The 21,016-nt window shown below is 36.9% G+C and overlaps 1 long non-coding RNA gene across 4 annotated transcripts in view; it reads right to left on the reverse strand.

The window, feature by feature from the left end:
* Positions 1-1,539: 1,539 nt before the first annotated feature.
* Positions 1,540-21,016, reverse strand: part of LOC105475636 (uncharacterized) — a 92,825-nt gene continuing 73,348 nt past the window's right edge. For 2 of the 4 annotated variants that reach the window (XR_011622207.1, XR_011622204.1), the window contains 2 exons: positions 2,212-2,272; positions 1,540-1,671 (listed from right to left, as the gene is read on the reverse strand). This is a non-coding gene — a long non-coding RNA (uncharacterized lncRNA). Of the gene's footprint in view, positions 1,672-1,820; positions 1,961-2,211; positions 2,273-21,016 lie in introns of those variants that run through there. The other 2 variants (XR_011622203.1, XR_011622202.1) reach the window with 1 other exon arrangement.

The raw sequence follows: 21,016 nt of genomic DNA on the forward strand, positions 1-21,016 counted from the left end.
GAATACCACCACCATCTTACGAGTTTTTCTCCTAATCCTCTTCCTGCAAAGATAGTCATTATTCTGATCGTTGTCACTAGAGATTATTTGGAACCTTGTATACTTGAAGTTGTCTAGCATCTACCCCTTCACGTCTGTCTTATTTGCTCAGTTTTATGACTGTGAGATGTTATCTTTTCTAATTCGACCCATGGGCTATTCAGAATGTGTTGCTTAATTTTTAACAAATTTAGAAATTTTCTAATTTGCTTTCTGTTATTGATTTTAGCTTAATCCCACAGAAACCAGAAAACATTCTTGGTATTATTTCAATCCTTTGAAATTTGTTACGACTTGCTTTATGGCCTAGGAAATTTTCTATTTTGGTAAATGTTCCAATGCCTTGGAAAATAATATGGACTCTGGAATGTTGAATACAGTGTTCTATAAACATCAATTAGGTCAAGTTTGTTCATCATAGCGTTCAGACCTTCCACAATGCTTCTTTAATGCCGTTTTTGTTCTTTCAGTTAGTGAGAGAAGTATGTTACATTTTCCCACTATTATCATGAATTTGTTTAGTTCTGTTAGTTCTGTCTTTTTTTTTCTTTATTGATTTGGAAGCTTGTCAGGTGCAGATGTATTTAGGCTTGTTATATCTTTCTGTTAAAATGAGATTTTTCTACTACAAAATATATCTACTGATCTTTAGTATCATTTCTTAAAGTTTGCTTTTTCTAATATCATTATGGCTCTACAATTTCCTTTTCATTGGCGTTTTGTGATAAAGCATTTTTCTTTCCTTTTATCCTATTCTGTATCCTTATACATAAAGATATCTATTAAATTTTAAATTGTAGTCATAGTTGGGGAGGCTAACATTTAAGGAGGAGGAGCAGGCAAACACAGGAAAGAGGCAGAAGAAAGAGAAAGAGACAGAGGAGTAGGAGAAGAGTAGGCTAGAAAGGAATTCATGAAACTACAAAATAATAATTTCAAGGAGGATGGATGATTAAGCCTGCACTACTATTTTAGCAGAGACACATGTCAAGTGCTGTAGAGATACTAGGTCAAATAGACATAAAAGAAAGCCCATTAGGTAGTAGTAATGCATTCATTCATTATTTTTTGAGTAATCTTATAGTAGATAACAGGAAGCAGGTTTAAAAAGATAGTGACGAGAAAACAGAAGCAGCAGATTGAGACATTATTTATGAAATTTAGCAGTAGAAAGAGTAATACTTTGCTTATATTTTCTGTAGAAAGCACTCTACTACTTTAGGCCTAGTAGGGTTGCATCCTTTGGCCTTTCTAATAAGTTATTCAAGCATTCACCTGCCTTTTTAGTGGGTCCTTTGGTTCTTCCTTCCAAGTCAACACCCTCCTCTTCAATTTTACAAGACTCCCACGGGCTAACACAATCCATGCAGGGTGTCGGTCTACCCTGAGCTGTATGAACAGTCAAGTGCCACTGCTGTCTCTGACCCACAAGGTCAGGGGTGGAAGCTGCATCCTGCATAGTGTGACTTCTAGGGAAGGCTCCCTACAGGGGTGGTACTTGGCTGGTTCATCCCTGATTCCACTTGTTTCCCCCTTCCCCCCAAAGATAAAATAGTTTTCTGTTTTGCTTCAGAACACAGAGTATATGGTTAAATAAATGATGACTCAGCCATCCAAAGGAATTGTTTGCATCTGCAAAGAAAAAGAAATAGAATGAGCAAGCTGACTACTGACCTAGAAAGAGCTGCAAGACATACTGGTACTGAAAAAAGGGAAGGTGCAGAACAACGGATATAGAATGCCGTGCTTTCCCTGGATAAGGGGATTACTTGCCGACATTTCTAAAGGTTGCCCTGGGTGATCTTGCACATCTGTTCCTCCCCTTCTGAGGGGCATTCCCGAAGTGATTCTAGGGTATGCATACATCGCTGGTTAGAAGAAGTCACCAGACTTCAGTCATCTCAACTGGGTGTTCCGATACCTTTTTTCATAGAGAAGAGAGAAATAGAAATTGTGTCCTATGATTTATCCTTTTGCTAGGTGGCTATAATCAGCAAACAGATTTTAAATCTATGTCAGCTTGTGCCTTCTTGAGTGCAGATGAGATTTATGGAACACATATAAAATGCTCTAAGGATAATTGGATAGGTTGTTGGAAAAAGTGAGGGGAGTTAGTTTTGAAGAAGAGGACAGACAACTCTTTATCCAAAACAGAAAGCAAAGAAGACTCACTCAGACCAAATGCAGCAGGTCCTTGAATAATGTCATTTCGTTCAACTTGTCTCCTTATAACCTGGATGAGAAAAACAAAATGAATTCCCATCTGGGGCCTCTATCTGTATGAAATTGACACATTCTCCCCATGTCTGTGTGGGTTTCCTGTCATATCCCAAAGCTGGGCACGTTGGGTGAACTGGCGTGTCTAAATGGTCCCAGTCTGAGTGAGTGTGGAATGCAATGGCATCATGTTTAGGCCCAGTCTGAGTGAGTCTGCAATGCAGTGGCATCATGTTTAGGCCTGGTTAAGCAGGAGAGAGCTGGGAGAGGCTCCAGCCACCCTCCATCCTGAGCTGGATTAAGTAGGTTGAAAAATGAATGGTTGAAAACAAATTACTGTAAAATACCAATTTGTAAAGTGGACGATAATCATACAAATGCATGGCAGTAAACAACAAGGCAGGAAATCCCACAGCGAGTCCACAACATTTATGATTGTTTCTGAACTTTGTGGTGGGTGGTAGGTGTTCCTGACAATTTTTGCTTTGCAATTTTTTGTTCCTTGATTTAACCCACCTGCACTATGACCACAGTCACTCACTGACTCACCAAAAATTGGGTAAATAATTATTTTACTTGTTTTTATTCATCTTTCTTAAATGTAGCTTTCATTTATTTCCATGTTTAATATTATAAGTGTTTTGGTTCTTACTTAGAAGCGCCATAATGTTTTTGTGACCAGAACTATGCCCTAGGATCTTGCTGCCTTTTATATCAATTTGCCTATAGTAAAATTGGTTTTGTTGTGCATAGTTTTACTTAAAAGTTGACATTCCCAAAACTTTACATGAGAACTCACTGTATTTAAAGTACATGAGGATGAATGGAAAATTCAGAGTTGATGATCTTAATTTTAGTGCTTTTCTTTCTTTCTTTCTTTCTTTTATTTTTTCAAGAGAGGGTCTTTCTCTGTCTGAAATTCTAAACACAGCTCACCGCAGCCTCAATCTCCTGGGTTCAAGTGATCCTCCCACCTTGGCCTCCTGAATCGCTGGGACTACATGAATGTGCCACTATGCCCAGCTAATTTTTCTTACATTTTTTTCTTTGTAGAGATTGAGTCTCCCTATATTGCCCAGGCTGGTCTTGAACTCCTGGGCTCAAGTGATCCTCCTACCTCACTCTCCCAAAGTGATGGAATTACAAGTGCAAGCCACTGCTCCCAGCCTTGATTTTCTTAATAAAAGGTTACTAGTAAAGCATTTAATTGTGATTTCTCTCTTGACACTAGCATAGAGAAAGAATAAACGATGTGCCTAAGTCTATATAGTAACTAAATATTACAAACAAACATTAGAACATGTCCATGAATTTTTGTTTTTATTATGTAAAAATTTTAGAAAAATAAAACAGAGTGATTAACCTTTGCTGATTCATCACTCAGTTTCAACAATTATAAGCATGAAGATAAGTGTCATTCACCTCTACACATTTTTGCAGATTATTTTGCAACTAATCCCAGGCATCATATTATTTCATCCTTAAGTAATTTCAAATGGGATAAAGGAAAGAAACTACACTAAGGAATACATTCAACTTTATAGCCGCAAATTTAAAAATTTGAATTTAACAGATGATTTCTATCAAAATACAAATTATCAAAAATTGATCCAAGAAAATATAATACTCAAAGCAATTTCCATAGAAGATACAGGAATATCATTAAAAATTTCATCAAGACCAGATGGTCTTACTACTAAATTTTATCTGCAAAGTTAAAAAAATGTTTAAAACATACATTGTTTTGTGTTACTTAAAAATCTCTCAGGACATAGAAAAAGAAGAAAATTTCCCTAATTAATTTAATTAAGATATTTATGACAAAATGAGAAATAATTGATACAAGCACAGGAAAGAAATTAAATTTTCTTTGTGCTGATGATACAAATTCAAGATATTCTGTTTAAAAATTTTAAAGTTAATATAAAAATTTAATAAGTTGCGTAGCACAATATAAATCAGAAATCAATAGACTTTCTCTACTAGCTATACACACCTAGAGGTGGAATACAAAAAATTCTATTAAAATATAGATGAGCTGGGTGCAGTTGGCTCACGCCTATAATCCCAGCACTTTGGGAGCCCGAGGCGGGCAGATCACCTGAGGTCAGGAGTTCGAGACGAGCCTGACCAACATGAAGAAGTCCCATCTCTACTAAAAATACAAAATTAGCTGGGCATGGTGGCACATGCCTGTAAATCCCAGCTACTCAGGAGGTTAAGGCAGGAGAATTGCCTGAACCTGGGAGGCGAAGGTTGCAATAAGCCAAGATTGTGCCATTGCACTCCAGCCTGGGCAACAAGAGTGAAACTGTCTCAAATAAAAAAAAAAAAAAGAGTAAAAAATATATAGATGAATACTATATAATAGATTTAACAAGAGAAGCACAGGATATATATGAAGAAACTATCACATCTTCTTGACTTATGAAGAATATAAAAAAAAATCCAAACGAATGAAAAGACACCCTATTCTTGAATGGAAAGACTTAACATAAACAACAACAAATTTACAATTAGAAAAAATACAATTCAATAGGAAAGAGGCAAACAATATGAAAAATTTAATAGATGAGTAAACTCAATCAATGCAGGAAATGGGTACTCATGAATGACTGGTAGATATATGAATTGTTATAGCATTTGGGACAATGTATTTAGTGGAACCTCTTAAATTTAGACATACACATACCTTTCATCTCAGCAATTTCACACCTGTGAATTTAGCCCACAGAAATAAAAAAAATTAATAAAAAGACCAGTATATATGATATAGGAACGAGATATTTGTAGTGAGACTGCTTGAAATGACAAAAAAAAAAAAAGAAAGAAAGAAAGAAAGAAAAGTGTGTCAATCTGTTCTCTCACTGCTAATAAAGACATACCCAAGACTGGGTGATTTATAAAGTAAAGAGGTTTAATGGACTCAAAGTTCCACATGGCTGGGGAGGCCTCACAATCATGGCGGCAGGCGAATGAGGAGCAAAGTCACATCTTACATGGCAGCAGTCAAGGAGAGCTTGTGAAGAGGAGCTCCCATTTTTAAAACCATCAGATCTCATGCAATTTATTCACTAACCCAAAAATAGTATGGGAGAAACCAGCCCCGTGATTCAATTATCTCCCACTGTGTCCCTCCCATGATGTGAGAATTATGGAAGCTACAATTTAAGATGAGATTTGGGTGGGGACAGAGCCAAACTGTATCAAAAAGCTAATGCCCAGGAATAGAAGAATGTGTCAATGTGTGAGTATAAAGTGTATATAATATACCATTTGGTAAAATCAGTAATGTATGTATATTTAATTGCATATAATAACATTATCACAAAGAAAAATAAGAAAGAACAATAGATTATTAAAATGGGATGACTAGTTGGAAAGAAAATGATTATATTCTTATTGGGGGAAAGGCAAGGGAGGAACTATAAAAAATTTTAAGAGACTGCACTAAAATCTACACCAGTGTGTGAAATGGACTATTTATGCATTTTTCTAAAAACAAATTTTGTGCACACACATATACATGTACATGCACATACACAATTTTTCAAAGTTAAAAACACAAGACAAGTTTTCTAAGTAGTTTGGAGTTTACTATTCAGGTTATAATATACAGTAGAAATTGAACATACTGAATAAACCTGCTTAGTTTCACCTTACAAATCACCTTCTTATTTGATCATCCAAAATTCTCATTAATAATTATTTTTGAGAACATATTTTCTGAGGAGGCTATTGGTCAGAGATTTGGTTTATCTGCACATTTTCTTCCTTGGAGGAGTTTTCATATAGAGAATGCACACAAGCCATGAACCATAAGATGCCATAATATTACTTAGAGCTAGGATGAGAAGTCATCCAATGATGAGCTTTTTGGTTAAAGAAAATGTAGCTTAGACTAGAGGTTAAAGTGAGGTATTCTTCCTCCTATACTGAAAATCAAAATCTCAGAATGAAAATGCTGAGGGGTGCTTGTTGGAGGAGTGGGTTATGATCATGTAGGTAGAGTAGACTCTGGGATCCAGTTGCCCAACCAGCTTTTATGGAATAAGTCTACAGGCCAGTCTCACATCTACTCTCTGAGAATGGATACGGGGTGAATGGCATCCTTCTCCCAGCCTTTGGGGAAAGCATAGTTCACATTTGCTAACTGCTTGAAAGACGAAGCATTTGAGGAAGAGGTCACACCTCACCTAAGGGTAAGCAGAGAAAGAGGAAGTGCTTGCACTAATTCTTGCTTTTGAGCTGCTGCAAGCCTCCAACAGTGAAACATAGTCCATGAACATCAAGTTCAGGATAATCAGATTAGTTATTCTTTTCTTCTGGAGGAGCAAAAAGGGCATCAGAGAGAGGAGCCAGAGACATTCCATCTCACACTCCTCAAAGAGAGAATCAAGGGAAGATACACCTCCCTCTGCAGGCTGCCTGCAACTTGAAAAATTGTCCCTGACACTGTCAATGATATTTCATAAGAATGATAAGATCTCATTTCATAAGCATGATAACCATTAGGTGATAGTCTTCAAGCAATTTTTGAAATGTCCACAGATAAAAAGAAAAAACATTTTCCACCTTGCTTTTGGTCATCTATTTACCTTAAAAATGTTTGATTTCAGTTATGCCAAAAAATGTGCAAGAAATGAGAACTCTTCAGGAATACTGCCAACAGTGTTAACTTGAAAGTCACATTTGATTATTTTGTAGACATAAGATTCTCCTTATATTGATGCAGGAGTTACAGACAAAAGAATTGCTATTATTATTGTTTAAATTGTGTAATTAGAAAAGATGGTTATATTGTGCTAATAGTTTGCATAACAACTTGGAACCAGTTTTAAAATGACTGGGATTGTTGTTTGCTTGGATATAGCATTCGAATAGCTTGAGGGATTGAGTCCTGAAATTCTCAAAAGTTACAAAAGTGTGCAGTAACACATATGAGGGTACATATTGGTAAATATGTGCATTTATATCTGAACACTTTCAAGTTTGCTTTAATACTATTTTTTTTCTCTTAGTGTTAATGCAAATATGCATCTAAATATTTACCTAGTACTTACTATGCTTCTAGAATAATTCTCAGCTCTGGAGATTGAAAATTAATGTCTCTATAGTTGACACATCTAAGGAATAAGTGCGTGGCTTCATATAATTCACTTGTCTTGATTGTGAAAGAAAAAAGTAAGGCTCATGTCTCAACAAGTGTCCGGTACTTTTATGGCATCCAAGCCACAGATCTGGGAGTTTTCGTGTGTTTCTCCTGACACTTTACCCTCCCTAGCTTGAACTACCCTGCAGTAGGCCACATACCTGTTTTTTTATCCCCAGTTTTGTCTTCCTTGCTATCTCCACTGCCCCTTCATTTGACATGTCACTTCCCACATTATAATTCCTCCATGAGTTAATATCCAGCTACACTCCAAGAGACATTCGTAACTCCAGAATCCGAGTTATAAATACTGTCTCTCAATAAAAATCAGGGTCTTATGTTCCCCTAGTTCCTAAATCCTATCCAGTCTAATTGGTTGTGTCTTCTTACACATCTCTTCCTCTTTCCCCCTCCTACTTCAGTTGACTTGTTTCAGGCTCTCAACACTTTCTACTTGGATTATGATTAACAATCTCTTGCTTCCAGCCTTCCCCATTCCATGCCATTTAACCAACAGCTGGTAGCATGGCCTTATGAAACACAAATTTGATCAAGTTGCTGCCTTAAAGGAACGGCAGCAGCAACCATCAGCACCCGTTGGTGGTTCTCAGCAGCTTTCAGGATGAGGTCCACTTTTCCTTGCATGGCACCCTTAGCACTTGATCGGCCCTTAGCACTTGATCTGGCCCTTGCCTAACTCTCTGGTCTCATTTTTTGCTGCTCTGCTTCTCCATCAGCCACACTCAATTTCACTGTATTACCTGTGAGTTTCACAAGACCTTTTTCCTGCTTTCTTGGACTCCTGCAGTTTTGCTCTCTGGTTAGAATTCCCATCCTCTTTTTCTCCTCACAGTTATTTTGCTGGTTAACTCCTAGTGGTTTTAAAAACTTGTCTCATTTTTCCCCAGAAACCTTTTCCATTTTTATGAGAAGACCACAGCTTATTTATCATATGTACATCTTCAAGGTGCAGCCAGTTGCCCAGCACAGGCAGACCCGCCTAAAGGTAATAATCTTCCTGATCTGAGACTCTTCAACAGACTCTTCATAGGATTCGGATGAAGAGCCGGTTTTGTTTTCTTCATATTATTATTTTTTGAGACTAAAAATAAAAAGTAGTTAAAGACTGAAGAGTGAGATCAAATCGTTCCCTAAATATTGGAATATGTTATCAATTAATTTGTTTGGAGGTATAGATTATTTAATTCCACTATAGTACTTTGATTGCAAAGTAACCAGAGATGTTGAACCAGTAGGTGATGCTGAATTTATTTAAAAACAGCATCTGTATTATTTTTACAGACTTTTGTCATAATCACCAGTGCCATCATGATGATAATTTTTTTCATCTATAGGTAGAGTTAGTCTGAGAATAGGCTTATTTCTGTTTTAAATGATAGCTTCATTTTTGCTAAAAATGCTTTTTGATTAACTAATTTTTAAGACTTTGCTACATGGTTTGTCAGGCCCTGGGTTTCTGGATGCATTGTATAATTAACGTAAACTTAGAGAAACTTGTTTTGTTTTGTTTTTAATGATCCAAATTTAAGTTGCTTTTAGTCACAGAATTTCTGTAAATACAAGCTTATGTCAGAAGAGGCCTTTATTTACTTTGTGATTCAACTCAGCGTGTTTATTTAATATGCAATGATTCAGCTTACTGGCTCCTTTAGAAACTTGGAGTGTGTTCTCCTGATGGCTGAATAAGTTGATGGCTTTAATCTGAACTGTAAAGGCTCAGAGGGCATTTTTTCCTTGCAAATTTGCCTTTGGACTTTCTCTTTCTTTTCTGGTAGGAAAGTACTATTGTTTGACCATGGGGCCAATCTCATGTAGTTTAGGTTCCCCATACTTCCAGAATTAGAGGTTTTTTCCTTCATTACAGGATGGTTTTTGGTGCTTTCAAATGGAAAAAGCAGAGTCATTCCAGGCACTGCAGAAATCTGTGCTGTTGATTTTTGTTTCCTTCCTGGATGTTCCAAAGGGAATACAAAAGAAGATACTGATATTAAACTGTTAAATCACAAACAACCAATGTACAATTAAATGAACCTAGATTATTTTTCCCAAAACCCAAACAAAAGAAAGATGAGCAGTACGTAGTTCTTCTTTAGGCAAGACTGACTTGCACAGTCTGTCCCCTGAATCACTAGGCTTCCCAGCTCAATTAGTCTGCATTTGCTCATTTTCCCACTCTAACATTTCTTAGTAGTAACCAGCTTCTGTCTATCTTCTCTTTGCTTTATATGGTCACTCTTCCTTTTGTGATCATCCCCCATATATCTCTTTTCTCAATTGGCACTCACTGCTGTCATTTATTCTCTCGAATCACCTGAACTCCTAGGTGTTGGGTGAACCTGTCCCTTAGGCTACGGTAGCTTGCAGAGACTTGGCTGTCAGCCTCAAGGTTCACCATGCTGCTGGAGTTCCTTCCATTGCCTCCATCTTCCAGGCAGCTGGAAGTGGAAAGAACAAGACATCTCACCACCAAGCCAGCTTTCTGTAAGTACCCTGCTTACCCTCTCTTACCAGAATTTCATGAAATGGCCACAGCTTTCTAATGAGCATTTGTAAGGATAGCTATTAGAGAGGCTGTGAAATGCAATCTTTGTCCAGGGGCACTGCAACCCCAGTGAAAATGGATTTGTATTACTTAGAAGATGAGAACAGCTATTGGGTAGCAATGAGCCATCTCTGCTAAAACTCAGAGAACACAAGCTAACTAGGAGTTCAAGAGTTCTTTTTTATGTTCTTCAAAAACACATTTGTCTTGAGAAATAAGTCTAGGTTTTTAACCACTTTTTGTTTCAAACATGAGTAATAAGTTCATTTTATTGACTATGAAAGTATATTGACATTCTTTCTATTTTGAAAGTTGGGCATCTTAGTGTGCTTTCTTTTTTGTAACTGTTTCTGTGTATCTTTACTGGAGTCTTTAGCTTCCCCCTCTCTTTACTCCTCTTTTGAGATTCAGACTTACTCAACCAGAACAGCATTTTTGCTGGTTCTCCAACCATGTTGAGTTACATTCACTTCCAGATTCTTAAGCCATAGAATTATGAATCTTTTTGTTTTTGACAAATGTCTTCTGTGAGTGTTCATGAGGACGCATCAGACCAGGAAGCATTTTTCTTTTCCTGCCAGTTTCTCGCCCCATTTTCCTTCAGTGTGATTTGCTGGGAGCTTCCATCCCTTTCTTCTAGGGCTGAGCATGGGACCCTGGTCTGGTTAGTGTGTTCTCCTTTCCTGTTCAGTGGTTGCTTCAGGGACAAACAAGTGACTCAACCAAAGTCTTTTGCTGAAACTCCTGCAAGGGGGACTGGCTCTTTTTCTGAGATTGTTAAGGGGCCATGTCTAACTCCTCAAAGACAGAGAAAAAGAGCTTATGTTAGAATGAGACCAACATAGAGGAAAACAAAGCTTATAGATGAATTAAGCAACTTTTCTGGGGACATCTTTGTAGAACTTGAATCTAACCTGCCTAATGCTGTATCACTCCTTGATTTTTGTGTTACATATGCCAATAAAGATCCCTTCCCCCTTTAAGCCAGTTTCAGTAAATTTATGCAAATTGCACCTGAATGAGTCTTCATCAATTCAGTTTGGTAACTTCTTCTGGGCTCCTATTCATTCCAATAGCCAACTCCTTTTTCTTATTGAAGTGTACCAGCTTTATGAGATACACATGACCCTACATGTGCTAGATAAATTACATGAAGTGGTATGAAATAATTCTATCATAAAACCTGCTGATGTCTGTTTAATGGTGCTACTGAGAAATAATCAGGTTCTATATTGACATGAAATAAAGGAATTCGTTTCAACTGGAACGCAATCTCATCAGTTTCTCTGCTGTCGCTCCTTAGCACACAAAGAATGCAGAGGCAACTAACCAGACGTATAATTGAGTACCAGAGAGAGGGAAAAGCAGAATGGCGCACAAATAAATGCATTTCAGAGAATGCAGGTATGTTCCCAGTTGTTCTTTGAACATTATTAATGCTATCAAAACATGTTTTCAAAATGTTTTGAAGAAAATTAAAATCTCTTTCAAAATCAGGGAATCATGCCTGTGTTCCATGAAACTTGACCTTTGAGCAATTATGGAAAGCAACAAGGAGTTTGTCAATATTAATAAGGATCTTGATATAGTTAACCTATAGTTAATTATTCGATCTAAAATAACAAGGAACATGGAGAAAGGGAAGCAAAACTAACATTTGTTGAGGTCAATTATGCACTAGTATGGTCTAGCTTTCTTTCATATAGAATTTGATATTAAAGAAAGAAAGCAGAGGCATTTTCAAAGCCTTAAGTGTCTAAGGAACATGAATATGTAAGGGAAATGGTAATATAGTACCTGATACATAGGAAATATTCAATAAATTATAGCAACTATGGTTGTCGTTGATGATGATGATGACATGCAAATACCTGGATAAGGTAAACCCTCCTGGAGCACTGAGGTTGGGGTTCTTAGTACCTGAACAAGGAGGCCAGGTACACATTGGCTCTTGTATTCTAATTGAGGGGAATAAAATATCTTCACCATTATCTTCTAAGGGTAAATATTAAAATTAATATTCTGAAGTTTACAGTACAGTGAATTAGAATCCTTAACCATAGAGCAAAAATCATTTGTATTTTTTACAAGCTCCCTAGGAGGTTCTTGATGTCCATTAGAATCTGAAAATCTTGGTCTGGGGAAAGGGGATTGACACTATGGGAAGGAGAGGATGTCGCTGTATTTCATTGACTCTTACCTTGCCTCTTTTTTTTAAGAGTATAATTTTTATTTTAGATTCAAGGGGGTACATGTGCAAGTTTTTACATGGATATATTGTGTGATGCTGAGTTTTGGGCTTCTAATAATCTCATTGCCCAAGTAGTGAATATAGTACCCAATAGGTAGCTTTTCAACTCTTGTTCCTCTCACTACCTCCCTACTTTTAAAATCTCCAGTGTCTGTGGTTCTTATCTTTGTGTCCATGAGTACCCAATATTTAGCTCCCACTTGTAAGTGCGAATATGCAGTATTTGGTTTCTGTTTCTGCATTAGTTTACTTAGGATAATAGTCTCCTGCTACATCAATGTTGCTGTGAAGGACATGATTTCATTCTTTTTTATGGCTTTGCAGTATTCCATGGTATATATGCACCACATTTTCTTTATCCAATTGACCACTGCTGAGTACCTGGGTTGATTCCGTATCTCTGCTATTGTGATAGTGCTGCAATAAACATATGAGTGTAAGTGTCTTTTTGGTAGAATGATTTATATTCCTTTGGATATATACCCAGTGATGGGATTGCTGGGTTACATGGCAATTCTGTTTTTAGTTCGCTGAGAAATCTCCAAAATGCTTTCCACAGTGGCTGAGTTGATTTGCATTCTCAACAGTGTATTGTGTTTCCTTTTCGCCCCAACCTTGCCAACATGTTATTTTCTGACGTTTTAATAATAGCCATTTGGACTGGTGTGAGATGGTAATCTCATTGTGGTTTTGATTTGCATCTGTCTGACGATTGGTGATTTTTGAGCACCTTAACTTTGAAAATCTTCTAAATTAATTTAACATCACCAGAAAATGGTCTCAGAACAGTTTCAATCCAATATTACTGTTTAATCTTTCAAGTCTGACAAATATTTCTTTTCAATGAAAGCACAATCTCAATTTACTAAGCAACCATAACTGTGTGGCAAACACACTATATTTTTAATGTGTGCCATATCCTGGGGGTTAAAGATTATATTTCTCAACTTAACTTATTTATTTACTTTCTTTTCCTTTTCTTTTTCCTTCCCTTTCCGCCTCTCTCCTTTTTCCATTCCCTTGCAGTCACTCCTTTTTTTTATTTGAACCTTCTTTTCTGTTTTCCTCATGGTGCAGTGTTTCAGTGTGACCAGCAGAGGGCACTATGCTGCAGCAAGTCTGGGCATCAACTATCTAAAAGATAAACTGCTGATTGAATTCAAAGAAGACAGATTGAAACAAGCTCGTAAATGTTGTTAAATACATGAATACCTACTGAATTTTAATTATGGTGATTACATGGACCTACCATGATCACGTAGTTCATAAAACAAACTTTGCCTTAATAGCTGCACTTAAGATGCACTCTTTCCTTTATGAGAATTTAATTCTCTGAATTCGATACGTTTTTAAAATAAGACAAACTCAAACCAGTGGCCAATGGATCTGCAGCCCCTCCTGAGGTCCTTGTTTTATGGGTCTGTTCTACTGTGTAATTGTTTAGTTTAACTTGATAAACATGTCAGTTTTCCCAGGATAATTAGGTGGATAAACAAAATGTTCAAAAAGAAACGGAGCCAATTAGACTTTTTATCAAAGACATACACACAAAAAAGCCTTTACAAATGAATGAACTTTTCCTTAGAGGTTTGATCTTAAATTAGAGTTCCTGGAATTTACAAGGGACCAAGGAGGCAGTTTTCCTAAATATAACAATATCTTAATTATCTGGGGAGGAGAGCAAATAAAACATACAAACTCTCACATGCTTTGAAATCATACTTGGGTTGGAAATGCACAGAGGCACCAATTCAGTAAGAGCATAATTTTATCCCCACCTGCTCTTTTAAACAGGTTGGGCAACTGGAAGAGAATGCTGTGTGACTTTGGGTAATTTGCTTGGAGCTAGCTCAAAGTAGACAGGTACCCAATGTATTTTTAATACTGTTAAATAGGTGGCGGTACCTGTTGTGGACAGTTGTGTATTGTGCAGATGGAGACTTCGACAATTGTTTGTCCTAGAATTAACAGTCCATTAATACATTGGGTGCTCTTTCTGTAGAACTTAACGGTGTTTTAAGAATCATACCACTTTATTTCTTCTTTTTGGTCATTGAAAATAGACTTTTATTTGGAGTGTAACATATGATCTGACTTCTCTATCCAGATTTTGTCTTGTGTTTACTGCTACTTCTCTATAAACATAGTTTGGTCCTCAGGTGATGGTTTATGTTGCTATGATTCAAGACTTGGTTCTATTAGTACAGAATCCAGACATATGTTTGTTTCTCTTTGAAAAATTTCATAATGTAACCCAGTGAATAAAATATTTACTAATATTTTTTTATCACTTCTTACCACAATTTTTACATTTTTTCTAATTATTATTCTTTTTTAATTTTGGAAAGCCACTCAAAATATCTTCAGAATTAACAAAATAAGTTTCTAAATTTAAGGATTCCCACTACTACCCCCTGATTATATAGTAATATTATATAGATGCTGCCACTTCTTCACACTTTATGCTTGTGTACTTTCTCTAAATTTCTGTATTTTTATGAGCTTCATTTGGGGTGGTAATAAAATATGATCCAGAACAAAAGCCCTTTTATTCCATAATTATAGCCTCTGTTTTTCTACATAGTTCTCTCAGGATTTCTTCACCTTGCTCCTAGGCTTGTCTGAATTTCTAACTGCTTTTTCTACTGGTTGTCTCAAAGTCTCAGTATAGTACTAAAGTGCTTTCTGTTTGTTGCTATATCCATTACCACTGACAACCTCAGAAATCTTTGTCTCTTGGGTGCCATAGCAATAGGCTTGACACAGCTACCCAGTGTCTTGTGAAATTAATTCGTCACGCAGTTAGGAGAGTAAACTGTTGTTTGACATGTAGGAATTAATAAGTGGGTAGCGTACAAAGCCTTTTGTTTTTATTTATGGAGGGGACTTTAAAAGGGAAAAACTAGGAACATAGTCTAGGCTATGTATAAAAGGGAAAAACTAGGAACAAAGTCTAGGCTATGTATAGAAAAGATTGCTTGATAGTAGTTACGGGCTAATGCCTGAGAGTCCTCGTGTTTGAGACTGGTGTGTGCCGAGTGTAATGATGTAATCTGAAGACAGGGTGGCCACTTCTCTCAAAATGGTTTTATGCTAGTTTTACCTTTCTAGAGACCCACATCTACACTCAATATTGCAGTCCTTGAACCAGCAATCTAGGGACACATTTTCCAAAGAGTCCTTAAATAGTTTGATGTCTTTACAAGGATTTTTAAAAATTTTACTTTTTTTTTTTGCTTGTCTTTAAAAAATGAAACAGTCATATTTTGAATAGAAATTTGAAAATAACAAGGTATCAATCAATAAATAAAAATCATACTAAATAAAAAACAAGGAAAACCCAAAACCCATTCAAGTTTGAAGATGTAAAAAAAAAAAATTCATTCAAATATCATTATCATAAATCCCACCATCATGAACATTAGGTAAAAATTATTCTACCTATATCTATATCTATATCAATACCTATATATGTCTATACATATAGAGAGAAATGTCTAGAGTGTGTGTGTGTGTGTATATATATATATGGATAGTTGTGTAGGCAGATGGGCAGAGACATTGTTATAAAAATGTGATCATACTGTAGTGCTATTTTAAAATAATGAGTTACCATTTAATTTTACTACAATTTAACAGAAGAAAGAAATGAAGGGAAACTGAAGAAAATGCTACACTTCAGATAAAGTTTCTTTACTGTAAAAGGTACTATGCTATAAAGAATCTCAGATTTTTAAAAATACATTTAAAAAACCTACCTATGGGCTGGGCGGCATGGCTCACGCCTGTAATCCCAGCACTATGGGAAGCTAAAGCAGGTGGATCATGAGGTCAAGAGATTGAGACCAGCCTGGCCAACATGGTGAAACCCCATCTCTACTAAAAATACAAAAATTAGCTGGGCGTGGTGGTGCAAGCCACCTGTAGTCCCAGCTACTTGGGAGGCTGAGGCAGGAGAATCACTTGAACCCTGGAGGCAGAGGTTGCAGTGAGCCTAGATCACGCCACTGCACTCCAGTCTGGTGACAGTGAGACTCCATCTCAAAAAACAAAACAAAACAAAACAAACAAAAAACCCACAATAAACAAAACAAAACTACCTGTGAAAGAAACGCAAATCAATTGGAAATTTCTTCTAAACTCTGGGCTTAATGAGTCGATCTCAACTTTTCCTTTTATCTAAATTCTTGGAATGAATTCTTAACTAGATATGCGTTAATATGAACCTCTCCTTTTGCAAGAAAAAGTACTAGTTGCATCACCTAGGAAAAAGGAGACAGACCTTTCCAGCATTATGAACAAGTACCTGGGTGTGAGTAACATTTCAGAGCCCATATCAGATAAGGGTAAACAGACTCTAATTCATTCTTTCCTCCCTCCATTGACTTTCAAAGTAGTAGACACTCAATAAGGACTGAAATGGACTGAAGCCAGAGAGAGGTGATCTCTGGATTTTTCCTCCTATATTCCTTGTATTTGGCCTTTATCTGGCCTATGGCTGAATTCAGGAATGACACAAGAAGTTGTGGTTTTCCGCATTGGATAGTAGTCATAGAGCCATCCTGGTGACTTCTCCTAAGCTAAGGATAACTATGAGTTAAAAATCAACAAAGAAGAATATGGTTTCATCCAAAGGCTTGTTGTCATCTGTGTAAACCCTCAGTGAGGGAGGCTAAGCAATTACCAGTAGTGAGAGGGCAGGGAAGAGAAGCACCTGGCTCCAATATCATCCAGGCAGCCCCTGAAATCTTGCAGCCAACCACTTTCCAAGCAATCTCTCAAAATAGACTCTACCAACAGAAAAGTCATCAGTTATCCTCTGGCCGTAGCAATTGGGTTCAGAAATCAAAGAATACCAGTCATGTTGCTACAGGATCTTGCACCGTTCCATGCTTGCTGGAGGAGGCAAGTGTGAACAATTTAGTATTTATGTCATCAGGGTTTTCCTGAGGAATATGTAATTTTTTATCAAACAGGTGGGAAATCCTGAGTGAAATCACTTTTTGTTTGTTGTTTTTCAAATAAAACTGTGAAATCCTCCAATTAAAAGAAAAATCTCTGTTCGGCAAAAGGTTTATGAGACCAACCTCAGAAAACAAGCTTCCAATTCTGATGGCAACATTACTAAGTTGATTAAATTCATGGTTTCGTTAATAGTGAATGAAGCTGTAAGCAAACGTCACGGGTGGAAAACAGCATGGTCTCTGTTATTATATATATATATCGTTAATTATATTATGTGGATAATTGCATAAGAACCACGCAGTAATGTTACTGAACAATGGGTGCATTGTCCTTTCAAAATGAGGAAGTAAACACTTTCCAATGTTGCCATCACAAGTTGAACTTATGGGGACATTAGGTCCCTATGACTTTATCCAGGGAGTTGGATTCATCTCCTGCTCAATGGAAAACACTTCAAAGTAGAAGACAAGGTAGAAACTGAGTGATGTGCTTTCTTCCACATCTGTGATGTTCTCACTGTATCCTTCTTTGCACGTGTATAGCAGGAATCAGAGCTGAAATTGGGACCAAGTCAAAATCTCTATTCAATCTTTAAGCACTTAACGAATATTTATTGAGGAACCAGATGATTCTCAAAGATAGTTCTCCCCAAGGATGAGAAATAAATGATCTCAAATGGTAGATTTTAAGTTTTGTTAGGTGGCATTAGAACAGCCCTTAGCCTAGAGCTAATTTGTCCCCCTCTTGAGGTGATATCCTTCTGAATGCTCATTTTGATGTCCTGTGACTTAGGAAGTTTCTCCACTTTGGTTGGTGGGAACCCAGCCTATTCCTGTCCCTGTGTGATCTTTGGATATTGATCCTGGAGGGGCTTCTTTTGCTAGACTTGCATAGTTTTTCCTCAGTTGTGTGCTGATCAGAATTCAGCTGAAGGCTCAGAAGGGACCCTCTGCACACCCTTGTGTGTGGCTTTCTTTTGGGAATCTGCCTATGAACTCTAGCTGTCTTGGCCTCCCAGCTCTGTTCCCTCAGCTCTGGGACTCTGCCAGGCTCCTCCTGGGTTTCTATTCCCCGAACTGTGACCTGGAATCTCTCTCCAAGTAGAAAGCTGGGGCAACGACAGGGACTTCAGTTCTTTTTTGGTTTCCTGTCTTTTCCTGTTCTATGCTGCCTGATGTCCAATGTCTGGAAATCACAGTTTCATATATTATGTCCATATTTTTAGTTGTTTCATGGGAGAGGATAAACCTAGTCCCTCTTACTCTTGTCTTGTCTGGAAATAACTATGTCAGTTTTAAATTAGAAAACATTCTTTATTGCTGTCTCCATTAAAAATTGCCTATGACTCCCAACAAATGTTATCTTTCACACTGGTGAGTTGGTTTACCATCTTTGGCTTTAGGGTAAGACGTTGTCAAGAGAGAGTGTCAAGTGTCAGAGAGAGTTGGCAAGACTCCTTAATGGTACTACAGATGTCTCTGCAAAATTAATTAGCTACAGGTTGATCACTATGATCAATAGGTCCGGTGTTGAGTTTCACTTCTCATTCAATAAAATAAAATAAAATTTAATTTTGCAGATAAAACATATAGACTTCATTTTATAAGGTCTCTTCCCTCTCTCTTCTCTCTTTTAGAATAGCCGCATCTCTAGAGCACACAATGATCACATATTCTCAGAGGTTACTTTTAGGATATGTAATCATTAGCAGATCTGTGAATGTAAATGCAGGTCACTTTATTCTAGGCTTGTGTTTTGCTTTATCCAGTTTATTTTTATTTTTATGTTTCACCTTATCCAGTTTTAATAACAAGTCCTGGATCATATACTACATATCTAGAAGAAATTAGAGTACTATCTTTACAGATAGATGCTGAGACAATAAAATTGAATAGACTTTATGCTTTCTTTAACTTTCCTGTTTGATTCCATTGAAAGCTCTTTTAAGATGTGTTAAACTTAAAACTTACTGGTGGCAAGTGAATATGGTGTGTGTGTCCGCCTGTGTGTACAATGTGTTGAAAATGCAAATATGACTGGCACAGATGACATGAGTGGAAACACTGCAAATTTGGTGATGTCCTAAGAATTTTAGAAGAAAAAGACTTCTCACAAACAAAGCACTCAACTATACAAAGTAAGAATGTGTGTTAGTTTCTAGAAAAGTTATAAGAAAATAGGAGATATGTCATATTATTGCTACATCTTTCACATAAAGATACTTTCAATGACCTTTTTTTAAAATTTATTTTTTATTGTATAGATTTAAGATGTACAACATTAAGCCTTTTAAACAAAGCTTAAACACGCTGTCATTTTGGGAAACAGAAAATACAAATATGAAGAAATGGTAGGTTAAAAAAAATACTTTGGGATGATGTTAGGAGTCAGGGGACCAGATACAATGGCTCAATATCTTAAAAAGTCACTTACCTTGTGGCAATCCTGCTATAATCTCCCTAGAAATTCGGCAAAGTGTCTCTTCATAAGCATTTGTTTTGAATTTAATAGGTCTCCAAATTACTCAGGAGAATCAGATAATATTTTGGTTAACCTTGATGTTAACCATGATAAAGCCATTTGGTGCTTATTTTATATCTAAAAGATGGAATTATTTTTTTTAACTACCTCTCCTCTTTACAAGTCAGTACATTATTTCTTTTTTCTTACAGTTAATCTGAAATTTATTCTGTTTTATAAACCTCTGCCAAATAACCCCACTAATAGCAATGTGTTAATTTTTTTCTAATTATTACAGTATTTATAGCTAATGTTATCCAGTTATATATATCAGACTGGATACTACCTTGCTTATGTATGATACTTAAGTTTTGTCAAGTCATTTATAAGGTTCTTGACACAGAGTCCCTATGATTTTCTTCTATATATTTTTCTTCTTTCTGTTAGCCCACTGCTAAGTTGAGAGTAGATGCTTGATAATTTGTCGTCTTGAAATCAATTCTAATAATTTAAAACTAGATATAAACCGCTTCCCTCTCCATTATTACCACCTTAATCCCTTCAACAGTTCAGAAAAATAAGACAGGAAATAATTGCTTGTGAAGGGCCACACAAGAAGTTAGGTATAAAACTACAGTTGGACCTCAGACTTTCAAACCCATAATTCTAAACTCAGAACAAAAGGCCACACAGCCTCCATCTATATAATTAGATTAAGAAAGCACTCAGAAAAGCAAAGCTGCTCTTGTCCTGAAGGAAAGTTTGTGACTGTGTGTTCTTTGCAGAAAGCAAAGACTATGGATCTCATTAAAATGTCCCCATCGTCAGGATGCTGAAGATACTATCAGTATAAACATTATTGAAGGGGAACATATATTCTGGGTCTGGGAGACAAATCCCGTCTGGTCTACCTTGGATGGAAGGCTCCCCTACTCTGTAGTGGTTGGTTGTTTTGTTGTGTGTGGACAGCTGAGAGTCATTTCCTCATCTTCATTCCAAGCGAAGCTGAACACTCCCTTTTCATTTTTGAAAAGTAATCTGTGTGAGAAGGCAGCCAGCATGTTTACCCACTGGGCTTGGAGCCAGCCTTCTTCCCCTGGTTCTTCCTCTCTCTGTTTCTCAATCTCCCCTGCTCTAAGATGGCCAGATATGAAAAGTTGCCAATCGGGATGCCAGAACATCAAAGAGATCTCTTATGAGAGCACACAAAGTCCCATTTGTTCAGCACTTGGACGGAGATGCCAGCAGCTTCCAGGCAGAGAGAGAATCGAAGGTTTGTCTTTGCTTGACTTCTCTCTCGCACCATCTGGCTGATGGAGAATCCCTTCATTTCTTCCCGTGGCTCGACCAAAGTGAGGATGACTGTGAA

The sequence above is a fragment of the Macaca nemestrina genome, chromosome 4, assembly GCF_043159975.1.
Source record: "Macaca nemestrina isolate mMacNem1 chromosome 4, mMacNem.hap1, whole genome shotgun sequence".
Lineage (NCBI taxonomy): Eukaryota > Metazoa > Chordata > Mammalia > Primates > Cercopithecidae > Macaca > Macaca nemestrina.